A 13072-nucleotide genomic window follows, 5' to 3' on the forward strand; every position below is an offset into this window, starting at 1 on the left:
ATATTTATTTTGCAATCCAGAGATACACCACTCGAAAAGCCTCTTAAAAAGTTACAGGAAACCCCAAACTTTTCTATCATAATTTGGATATTACATAAAAATGTTAACATCTTTTAAATTTACTTTTATTATCAAATTGGCTTCATACAGCAGTACTGGCAGCTAGCTGAACACATCTGGTTAGCCAATCGCAAGAGACAAATGTATGCAGGCACCAATTACCAGCTAGCGCCCACTAGTGTAGAATATGTGTGTATTCATTTTCAACAATAGATACCCATGAGAACAAAGCCCATTTGAAAATAGAAGTGATTTTAAAAGTGTCTGAAAATGACATGCTCTGATTCTTGCAAGAATAATTTTGGCCTTCCCTTTCCCTTTAAGTGTTTGATATGGCCATTTGCGGACATTTATATATTAATTCCTGCACATATGTAACAATCACACGTAGGTGGGACAGAGTTTTAAAATCTACAGAACATATTTCAACCTCTCTGGGAAATGGAAAACAGATTTTTCTGATTTAACCCCTAAATACCAGAGCCGTTAAGTCCTTAAGGACCAGTGCCATACCCTGAACGACGACGCTGTCCTGGGCCTCTCTCTTCCGCAATCTCGCTAAAAGTGGGGAGATGGCGGTAATTCTGCATGCCTCAGAAGTGGGGCAGTGCAGAAATAGACTTCCAGAGTGACTGATGCAGATAGGGACACTGTGTCCCTCTCTGCATCAGGTAGCGAGATGACGATTGTTGGTGGTGTGGGAGGGTCAGGAAGAATGCGGGTGGGCAGTCCATCACTGTAGTGGGGGCGGGACCACTAAACTGTAGAAATAAAACCCTAAGAGAGGGGAAATTAGCAAAAAGAGGTGACAGAAGGAACACTTGGAGGGGAGTGCGAGCTGCTACACTACAAAAAAAAAAAAAAAAAAAAATTAAAATAAATAAATGGGTACTGGCAGATGAAATATACCAAAATTGGTCCAGATCAATACTTTGAGTTTTCTACTAAAAATACATTTATATATTTTTGATAGGTAAACAAAGAAAAAAAAAAAGTAAGGCTCTATTTCTGTTTAAATGGAGTGATGGCAAAAATGCTAAAAATGCTCTGGTGGAAGTTATAATCTGAAATGCCCAAAAATGTTCTTTCATGATTCAGATAGAACACACAATTTTAAACAAAATTCCAATTCAGTTCTATTATCCAATTTGCCTCATTCTTTAGATATCCTTTGTTTAAGAAATAGCAATGTCCATGGCATGTATGTGCAGCAGCTCCTGAGCCTATCTAGAAATGCTTTTCAGCAAAGGAGAGCAAGAGAATAAAGCAAATTAGGTAACAGAATTAAATTAGAATGTTTTTTTTTAAATTGCATGCTCTTTCTAAAACATGAAAGAAAAATATGGGTTTCATGTCCCTTTAAGGGGTTAAAACACATGAAAAGGTAAAACAAATACTGCAAATGCATTGCAATTTTATTTTATTTTTTTCCACAAACATTTTATGGGGAATTACATTTTGCCCCAATATCCCTTTAAATTAGAGGATGACAAAATGTATTAGACACAAGAACCAGCCACACTATTTCTTATGAGCCAGGGAATGGTGTCACATAAGACGTATATAGATGAATACAAAATGTTAACTATGGATCTTTGGCTCCTCAGATTTACCAAGCCCTGTTATAAAGTCGCTTTTATACATGAATTAAACATATCAGCAACCAGGTATTGAACTTGCAAAAGATCCTCATGAAAAATAAAATGTTTTCCATTTAGAAATGTCTTTTTGCAAAGTCACATTTGCATCTTTTTTTAAGGAACACACCATTGAAAAGCCTATTGAATGTTTATCTTCTCTCTTTCCATGTACCAATCACCGCTTAGCATGTTGCAGGGTTAGAAGAGATGAGAAGCATTCCCCATCTAGTCTTTCTTTGGGGAGTAAGAAAAACACAATTTTCAGAAGCTAAAGGTAAAGCATGCAAAATAAATCATGAATTCATTGTTCGTTTTTTTTAACTGTGCTTAATTTTATAGTAGATTAGCTTTTCAGTTTAAATGTCCCATTAATCATATTCCAACGTAATCTAATTGCACAGATGTCCAACTTCATGACTCACAACACAATATGGAGGTTGCGTAATGTAAGATGCAAACAAGACAAAATATACTAGAAACAGTAAAAACCAACAAAGGTTTAAGTTATTTTATAGGAGGGTCACAATTAAAGTACTAAAAGATAGCAATATAACAAATTAATTTGCTGAGGAAAAAGATTACCATATGCTACACAATTATATAAATTAGTTATTAAAAATGTGTAGGTATTTCTTAAAATGAAACTTAGTCATAGAAGACATTCCAAGCTGTTTAGTTCACAGAAAAATTGGCACTAATTTAGAAAAAGCCTATCTGTATTGACTGCGGAAGGTACGTGTGTTTCCTTTAAACTGCATACATAAGAAATGGAATACTGGTAGGTACGTATGAATAGACAGATGACTGGCTGACAGACTGACTGGCTGTTTGATACACAAAGAAAATAAAAATTACATTCAATATTCCAAATGTATGATAAATGTAAAGACGCATCCGGTGTAAAAATATAACGCTAAAAATAAGGTATTAGTTTTAAGAAATAACAAAATAACACTATTAAAACATTTCAATCCTATCAGAAACATTCTAGGTTACAAAATATTCTAACCAGCCATAGCAATTACTACAACTTTAATAAGAAGCAGTGACACCTGAATAAGAAAACTGTTAAAGGGCTATTCCAAGTACGGTAAATTTGAAACATACATTAAAACATTTCACTTATCCTTGTATTAGCAAAAATGCTTCTAGTAAAAACCATCACTTAGAGATTTTTACTATACATGTGCACGTGAAGTACAACTAAATATTCTTCACACACCATCACCATTTAGCTGTTATTTGATTGACATGGCAGATATTTTAAAAACAAAGGGTTAAAGTGAAGGTAAACTTTGATGAATGAAAGCCCGATTTTTAAAATACTATTATAAACAGGGGCACTTTCATTCATCAAAGTTTAGAAGGCAGCTTTTTTGATTAAAAAAACTTACCTTTGTTTTTTTCACAGCCAGAGCAGCTTCCCCCACCTGGAGATCCTCTCTTCACACAACATCAATGACTAATCCAGCTTCTTCCAATCACAGCATGGCCTCAGGCAATGACTACCCTGGGGGGAAAGCCGTGATTGGAGGAAGCTGGATTAGTTATTGATGACGTGTGAAGAGAGGATCTCCGTGTGGGGGAAGCTGCTCTGGCTGTGCAAAGAGAGGTACGTTTTTAATCAAAACGGGTGCTTTCTAAACTTTGATGAAAGAAAGTGCCCCTGTTATTAACAGTATTTTTAAAAAACGGTCTTCCATTCATCAAAGTTTAACTTCACTTTAATATAGGCAATATAGAATGGTTGTGTGTCTATTGAAGCAGACATTCCAGGATTGATTTAATCAAAATGTAAAGACTTTGTAATCAGTAGTTAAAGAGTTATTCCAGATTAATTTGAAATGCACATGAATGCATTTCACTATAATATAAAATCATTTTTGCAATACTCATGCATTAGAAAATTTTTGTTAAAACCATCACTATTTTTAGTGAAAGCTTTTGTTGCGTTTGTGCCGTGAAGCATATCTAAATATGTTTCATACACCAGCATTCTACACACTATGTCCGCTCAGAGATCCGGCGGTTCCTTGTATTGTGTGTGTGATTACTTAATTTATATGATAAAAGTCACTGTCAGCTATCTGAGAAGGCAAACTGTTTAAAATGCTGGGGCATGAATCATCTTTAAAGGGACATTGTACACTAGATATTTATTTACACAAATATTTTGTAGATGATCCATTTATATAGCCTATCTGGGAGTTTCTGTAAAAATGTATAGTTTTGCTTATTTTTAAATAACACTGTGCTGATTTTCAGACTCCTAACCAAGCCTCAACATTTTAGATGTATACTGATATCTACAGACTCCAGCTTGCTCCTGTTTGTACAATGGGTCTTTTCATATGCAGAGAAGGGTCTGCTCTCACCCCCTTTCAATGGGTGTCCAGGCCTAACCTTATCAACAGTGCTAAATTGGGAGCTTCTAAGTAAGTTTTTAAAAGGTTTTGTACTGGATTTTCAATCAGTATCTGCAAACATTCTTCTTTATAGAAGTGTCTATTACATGCAGTTTTTTGAAAATTGGTGTATACTGTCACTTTAAAAGACACAAACATTCTATACATTACTAACTAAACTTGCCCTTTGTTTATAAAGTATCCGCCATGTCAATCAGATGAAAACTCTAGGACAGGGGTACCCAAGATGGCATATAAACAAGTTTTTCTAAAATGCAAAGCCACCCCTGTGCCCTAACACAAACTTCATACTGCCCATACTACTGTAGTTTGACATACAGCACACTTTCATTAGGCTGCAATCCAAGGATTTACTACTGTGACTTTCACCTAGGCCGCATGTGTAGAACTAAAATTCCCAGGATACGGCAGCCTAGCAGGTTAACTGAAAATAAACCCCCAGGTACTATTTTAAGTAAAACCAGCAACCAAGCAATATTAGTAAACCGCAAATCTCAAGCAACTATGAACTGGCGCCAATGAGCCTTTTTCAAATACTAACTGACATCAATACAAAGGGGACTTTTAAAAAATATATTAAAGTACATTTTAGAATCATTATTATCAGCATCATCATTATTTATTTATAGACGTGGGCATGAGGATGTTTCATTAGCATCCGAATGTGGAAGGTGGCGGCCTCTCATACCATTTGGAGCCGCATTTATTCTTGTGAAGTGGATTTGCACAGATCTTAGTGTGCTCCAAATTTCACAAGAATAGATGTGGCTCTGAATAGAGCCAAACGTTATGAGGGGCCACCTTCTTCCACATTCAGATGCTAATGAAGCATTCACATGCCCACATCTATTTATTTGTAAAGTGACACCAAATTCCATAGAGCTGCTTACAAAATGACACTATTTGGTTAAAAAAAATACATAAAACATCCTAAACAAAACAAGTGAATATAGGACTCTGCTTCGAAGAACTAATAGTACATATTAGAAATTAAAGGAACATGATAGGCAAATTAAACTTTCATGATAAAGCATGCAATTTTAAGAGACTTTTTAATTTACTTAATATATCAAATGTTCTTTGTTTGTTTTTTATCCATTGTTGAAAAGCATACTCAAGTAGGCTCAGGAGCAGAAATGCACTAATGGGAGCTAACTAGAGATTGGTGGCAACAAATATATGCCTCTTGTCACTGGCTCAACAAATGTGTATAGTTAGCGCCCACCTGTGCAGGGGTTAAGCACGGCAATATGCAAAAACAGTGCAATAAAAAATAAGCAATAACATACTAGAACATTTTCTTTTTGCACTTTTATGTCTTTAAGTAATAAACTGAAAAAGGTTTGAATACCCAACAAATGTTTTATTTACAGAAAACACAGTATATTATCAGCAAAAAACTAATAGGTTATAGAATTTGCTTTTCAGCCTCTCTAGGAAGCCTTGGAGAAGCAAAATATTAACACAAAATCAAGAGGTTTAATATCTCTTTAAGAAAAAAATAACCACTGACACAATTACAAAGGGGCCTATATTCATAAGAATACCCACAGCCACTACATTATTATTATTCATAATTGTTGTTCATTTTTTAAATTGTATTTTTTGTGACTTGTACAATTCAAACATAATAACAAATAAACAAACCTGCTTTTTGAAATTACCATGGAAGCACAACATATTTTTTATTATTATTATTATTATTATTATATATGTTGAGTCACTCAAAAATGGTTGTCCATATCTGGTCTAGGATATGATAATTTAGAATCACTGGAATATATAACTGAATGGAAGATTTCCAGGCACAGAATAAGCATTATAATCAATTATTAACAAGAAAAAAAGCTATTGAGCACCTGACCTGTCAAGTATTACTCATTGTCAGGCAGTGTCACTCTTCTTCACCTAAAGCTTTTTTCCACTCTTTAGGGCCTGAAGTTTAACCCCTTAAATACCAGATAAGATAGAACAAAGTGTTGCAGTACTCCCTAGCAGAATATATTTTAAGGAAATATTCTCACTAGCCATTAAAGCTAGGATGAGCTTTTTACCATATATTTTGTATCTCTTTTTGGGATTAAATGTTAAACTTTACCAAAGTTTATTATAAGGAACTTTGAAAGGGCTTATTTGAAACGGGAATTCAGTGCACTGGAACTACATTATGAATGTACAGCTGTGCTTAGAGGCACATAAATTAAAATAAATATGTTTGTAAGTAAATTTCAATTTTAATTAGAAGCATTTAGAAATACACCTATATTAAAAAATGCATCTAGTAAAACAAATGTATAGCTCACATACAGTACATATAGAATCCCTGATAGTACTTGCAGGAGTGACATGCATTGCTTCAGCAGTGATATACAATCAGGGAATGTGTACTAAGTTGACAGGAAAGTGTGCTGGGCTGGTCGCTCCAACAGTGTAAGATTTTATTAAAACTGAAAGCTTTGACTACAATGAAAACAGAAAGGCACTTATATGCAATTTCAGTTACCACTAGGCTATCTCTTTCTGTTGACCCTGCTCTCTGAAGCTAAAAGGGTTAAGACAGTCAATAATTGAGTAACAAAACATACTACATGATCATGGGGGGATAAGCTGTCAGGAAGTGGAAATGATCTTTATCGATCTAAGTATACATGTCAATACACACATGTACATGGACGATAAAGCAAGCTGTACTGTGGGCTCACCTATAAATATTAAATCACATGACACTAAAAGACTATGATAATGTTTTAACATTAGCTGCTTCTGTTATATAAGGAATTGAGGATACAATGAAGATTACTATTTTAATAAAATAACAATAGCATGCAATCATTGTACTTACAGGTATACACTCATTCATTACTACACACATATCTAAGTAGCACAATATCTATAAGAGAGTCGCGTTATATCCGGGGCTGTGGTCCCGCCCCTCTCGAGCTCGCGCACCCCGTTAGATGCGCGCGACACCTACTACTTCTTTTGCCCTGCTAACGCACAAGTCCGTCCAGTCTGTGTTCCCTGGCGATTCCTGTGTGTAAGGTGTCTCTGCCTGTAGCTCACAGCCTGCAGCTGGACGCCGCCATGTTGGCTCCCCTCCCCGCTCCTCCGTTCCCTGGGTCAGGAGTACCGCGCAGGCTCAGCCGAAGCGGTCCTACTTTGAAACTACGCCTACTCCTAGCTGTCATGCGGTTGTCAGCTGACAGGAGGAAGCAGTAGCTTCCAGATGTGAGTGACAGTAGCAGCAGGAAGTACTCTCAAATGTCAGTCATGCTGCGCCATCTTTACTAATGGCAAACCTCATGCCTGGAGTGATTAGTTTAATTTTGACTTTCCTATCAAGTTTTTGTTAATAATTTTAAAAGAACAATTAAACGTATTAACGTGTTGTTTGGTTAAAACCTGGTATATTTGTCTTAAAATTATCAGGACATTATTACCGCAATCTTCCTGTACTCTCTGGCTAACTTCATAGACATAGGTGGATACATTATGTAATGGAATACAAATTTAAAAGGGCATAAAAGTGTAAAAAGAAAATTCTCTAATACAGTACAATACAGCATTTTACATATAACCATACCTATCTTTCCAAATGCTGAAGTAATTGTTTTATTTCTGTTAACATTAAAGGGACAGTCAACCATAGAATTGTTATTGTTTTAAAAGATAGATAATCCCTTTATTACTCATTCCCCAGTTTTGCATAACCAACACAGTTATATTAATGTACTTTTTACCTTTGTGATTACCTTGTATCTAGGAACCTTCTTCCAGCCCCCTGATCACATGACTGTGACTGTTTATTATCTATTGTCTTAAATTTAGCATTGTATTGTGCTAGATTTTCAATAACTTTCTGTGCCTGAACACAGTGTTATCTATATAGCCCATGTGTACTTTCTGTCTCTTTGTGTTGAAAAGAGATTTTAAAAGCATGTGATAAGAGGCAGCCCTCAAAGGCTTAGAAATTAGCATATGAGCCTACCTATGTTTAGTTTAAACTAAGAATACCAAGAGAAAAAAGCAAATTTGATGATAAAAGTAAATTGGAAAGTCGATTACAATTAAAAGTCCTATCTGAATAATGAAAGTTTAATTTATACTTGACTGTCCCTTTAAGTAAATTCACCAAGTAATTATGTTTGGTTCTTTTGTGTGTTAACTTTGTAAATTGAATAAAAATGGGTTGCTTTTAAATACATGGGAATATAAAGATGGCTTTACAAACTGTAAAGTCAACAGGCCACACTATATTGTAGTTAAAAGTGCTTTCATGTAAAAAATGTTTCACTCTATGTCAGGCAAGCCTATGGCATCATTGTAAGTGATAACTGATGTGAAAAATATGTTTTTTGTGGTGTGCATATTGTTTTTTACATCTTTTTTTTTTTCTTTTTTCTAAGGCAAAAACTTCTCCCCTTGCCTTGTTAGATGATAAAAACACTGCAAAAAGAAAAAAGCCTGTTTTCTGATGGTGAATCCATTAAATCCATTATTTACAAATTCCTAAGACTTTTGCACAGGAAATTGCTAACACATTTAACAGTGTTTCTTTATCAAATTGTTACTATTGTAAGCTGAAGAAATATCTGTACACATTTCTAAAATACTGAGGATCAGTATTTTTCAGGCCTCTGCTTTTCATTAGCATTAAAGGGACATTAAACCCAATTTTTTTTCTTTCATGATTCGGACAGAGAATTACATTTTTAACAATTTTCTCATTTACTTCTATTATCTATTTTTTTTAAATTCTTTAGATATCCTTTGTTGAACAAATATCAATGCACATAGGTGAGCCAATCACACAAGGCATCTATGTGCAGCCACCAATCAGCAGCTACTCAGCCTATCTAGATATGCTTTTAAGCAAAGGATATCAAGAGAATGAAGCAAATTAGACAATAGAAGTACATTAGAAAGTTGTTTAAAATTGAATGTTTTTTCTAAATTATCAAATAATGTTTTGGGGTTTTTTATGTCCCTTTAACCCTTAGTGACCAGACCACTTTTCTATTTTTTGACCGTTTGGGACCAGGGCTATTCTTACATTTCTGCTGTGTTTGTGTTTAGCTGTAATTTTCCTCTTACTCATTTACTGTACCCACACATATTATATACAGTTTTCTCGTCATTAAATGGACTTTTTAAAAATACTATTATTTTCATCAGATCTTATAATTTACTTTAAAAAAAATATAAAATATGATGAAAAAATGCATAAAAACACACTTTTTCTAACTTTGACCCCCAAAATCTGTTACACATTTACAACTACCATAAAACACTCATGCTAAATAGTTTCTAAATTTTCTCCTGAGTTTAGAAATACCCAATGTTTACATGTTCTTTGCTTCTTTTTTTTTCTAAGTTATAGGGCAATAAGTACAAGTAGCACATTGCTATTTCCAAACCATTTTTTTTTCTCAAAATTAGCGATAGTTACATTGTAACACTGCTATCTGTCAGGAATCCCTGAATAACCCTTCACATGTATATATTTTTTAAAAGAAGACAACCTAATGTATTAAACATGGGGTATTTTGACTCTTTTAATGCAACCATTTTACCACCAATCGATGCCAAAGTTTTTTGGGGGGGAATATTGATTTTTTTACAAAATAGCAATTTAAGAATACATGTACTGAGAACGTTAAGGGTTACTGCTAAATATGTGTTCAGCAACATCTCCTGAGTACAGTGATACCACTCGTGAAATAGGTTTGTTGGGTTCTCAGGGGGCTAAAAGGCCTTATTTTTAGGGGCACATTCCAGTTTTCCTACTTTGGAATTTTCACATCTGTCATCATGCACCCATGTCCTATTTGGGACATTTTGGAAGCTGGCCAATGTAATTTACCCCCATTAAACCATATATTTTTGAAAAGTCTATCTCCTCACTAATATCATTCTCATCTAGATTGTGAGTTCCCACGGGAAAAGGGCCCTCAATTCCCCCTGTATTTGTAAATTTTGTCTTTTATTTTATTGTTTCTCCATTGTACTTTTACTTGTACCCATAGGCAGCGCTGACGAATCTGTTGGCACTTTATAAATAAAGAATAATAATAAAATATACTAGATAAATCTTTCTCTCCTAAACACAGATCTCTCTCCCACAAAAACGCAAGTGAGGAGAGGGAGGGAGATCCACACTGGTCAGAGTCAATATTTACAAATATTGACATGATCAGACAAATAAAATATTTTATTATCATTTTTTTTATTGTGGCAAGCTCAGATTGGATGACCCTAGCCTACCCCTATGATGAGGCAGGCTAGGGACACCCCCAGAAGCCCCATGATGCACTGGGCATCGCCATCTTTGAAGTCTCATGGGGGTGGGGGTGGGGGGAGGGTGGCTATATGGGGCTTTATAATAGTAAAAAAATATATATATATTTTTTTTTTCCATCAAATTATTTTTATTATATTCAAAAACAAATACAAAACAAAAACAGAACAAGTGTACAAGAAAATCATTAATAGTAGTGTACAGATAATGAACAGATAATGACCACATGTGTGACTAAAATTAAAGCGAGGGCTCAGTATCATTTTTAAACCTGTAAACACAGCCAGGGCGGCTTAAACCAAGCCATTGAAAGTCTCATAAAGGCATATGTTAGTTAAACAAGTCTCAATAAGTCAGTTTACGTGGTAGACTCCCTCCCAGTCATAATGTCATTATTTTGCTGTTCCCAAATGAAAATTACGTCTACGATAACATCTTGCTTCCCTTTGTACACATAATACATTTTTTCTAGTTCAAGCATATGACTCACTTCATTGATCCACATATTGTAGGTAGGAGGAGCAGTTTTTTTCCAGAACCTAGGAATTAGCGCAGCTAAGCATACAATGCAACAGTTTCTTTCGGTATAAGCATGATATTTTAGGGGTATCACTCAAAAGCACCAAGCTAGGGGTGAATGTAACAGGTCTTCCTAGTACTCTGTCTACATGTCTATTCATATTGTCCCAATAAGAACGAAGAAGTGGACAAGACCACCAAATGTGTGAGAGAGTACCCACCCCCCTGCAATGTCTCCAACATAGGGAAGAGGAGTTTGGGAATATACTTCGTAGGCGATGGGGAGTTAGATACCACCTTGAAAGTAGTTTATAATTCATTGCTACCATCACTAAAGACAGGGACGATTTTTTTGTTTCAGAAAAAATATGAAGCCATTGGGCGTCAGTAAATTCTACATTTAATTCCTTTTCCCATTTTACGATAAATGTTGGTTTCTTGTTAGGGAAGGTACCTCTAAGTAATTTATATATTATAGATACATGGGATTTAGCTACTGTAGTAGACGTACACAACGTTTCGAAGGGGGTCAAGGGCCTTATAAGATCTGACTTATAATTACTAGTAAAAATCGCATGCCTAATTTGCAAATATGGGTACCATAAATGAAAGGGAGCACCTAATTGGTGGTGTATGTGAGCTTGGGACTTGATAAGTCCATTTTGTAGCACCATATGTGTCGGAATATTAGTAGGGGTGCCTGCAATATGAGGCAGTGGAAAGGTATGAGGCTGCAACATCAAGGGATTATTAAGTAAAGGTGTTAAAGGAGAAATTCATGTTGAGAACTGTGTATCCTCAGATAAGAGTTTATCCCATATCCTAAGGGTGGCAGCAATATAGTAATTTCCCCATTCGTCTATTGGTCTATGTCTACTTGGTATCCAGCATTGGTCTCCCAGATTCAGGCCACCTGCCAGAAAGGTTTCTATTTGTATCCAGGGCTTCCCTGCCGGGAGTGTTTCCAGGCAACTATACGGGCTATATGGGCCGACTTATAATAATTTATTAGATTCGGGGAACCCAAACCTCCATCCTCTTTGTGTAAGAATAAAGTGCTCCTAGCTACTCTGGATCTCTTATTATCCCATATAAATGTGTCTAGCATTTTTTGTTGTTTTATTAGGTACTGCAAGGGGAGGTCTAGCGGAAGAACTTGAAATAAATATAAGTATTTAGGGAGGAGATTCATTTTTATAGCGTTAATACGCCCCATCCATGAAAGATGGCCCTGTTTACTCCAAAGCTCTAATGACTTGCTAGTTTCCAGTTGAAGGGGTATGTAATTAAGGTTAAATACAGGGAGTGCAGAATTATTAGGCAAGTTGTATTTTTGAGGATTAATTTTATTATTGAACAACAACCATGTTCTCAATGAACCCAAAAAAACTAATTAATATCAAAGCTGAAAATTTTTGGAAGTAGTTTTTAGTTTGTTTTTAGTTTTAGCTATTTTAGGGGGATATCTGTGTGTGCAGGTGACTATTACTGTGCATAATTATTAGGCAACTTAACAAAAAACAAATATATACCCATTTCAATTATTTATTTTTACCAGTGAAACCAATATAACATCTCAACATTCACAAATATACATTTCTGACATTCAAAAACAAAACAAAAACAAATCAGTGACCAATATAGCCACCTTTCTTTGCAAGGACACTCAAAAGCCTGCCATCCATGGATTCTGTCAGTGTTTTGATCTGTTCACCATCAACATTGCGTGCAGCAGCAACCACAGCCTCCCAGACACTGTTCAGAGAGGTGTACTGTTTTCCCTCCTTCTAAATCTCACATTTGATGATGGACCACAGGTTCTCAATGGGGTTCAGATCAGGTGAACAAGGAGGCCATGTCATTAGATTTTCTTCTTTTATACCCTTTCTTGCCAGCCACGCTGTGGAGTACTTGGACGTGTGTGATGGAGCATTGTCCTGCATGAAAATCATGTTTTTCTTGAAGGATGCAGACTTCTTCCTGTACCACCGCTTGAAGAAGGTGTCTTCCAGAAACTGGCAGTAGGACTGGGAGTTGAGCTTGACTCCATCCTCAACCCGAAAAGGTCCCACAAGCTCATCTTTGATGATACCAGCCCAAACCAGTACTCCACCTCCACCTTGCTGGCG

General features: G+C 35.6%; 1 protein-coding gene across 4 annotated transcripts in view; it reads right to left on the reverse strand.

The window, feature by feature from the left end:
- The window catches only part of DNAJC13 (DnaJ heat shock protein family (Hsp40) member C13), a 709325-nt gene extending 702024 nt beyond the window's left edge, over positions 1 to 7301 (reverse strand). For 2 of the 4 annotated variants that reach the window (XR_008402530.1, XM_053714290.1), the window contains exon 1: positions 7017 to 7301. The gene's annotated coding sequence lies outside the window, so the exon portion shown is untranslated. Of the gene's footprint in view, positions 1 to 6968; positions 6979 to 7016 lie in introns of those variants that run through there. The other 2 variants (XM_053714292.1, XM_053714291.1) reach the window with 2 other exon arrangements.
- Between the last annotated feature and the right edge of the window lie 5771 nt (positions 7302 to 13072).

Source organism: Bombina bombina, chromosome 5 (genome assembly GCF_027579735.1).
Source record: "Bombina bombina isolate aBomBom1 chromosome 5, aBomBom1.pri, whole genome shotgun sequence".
In the NCBI taxonomy this organism is placed as follows: Eukaryota; Metazoa; Chordata; class Amphibia; order Anura; family Bombinatoridae; genus Bombina; species Bombina bombina.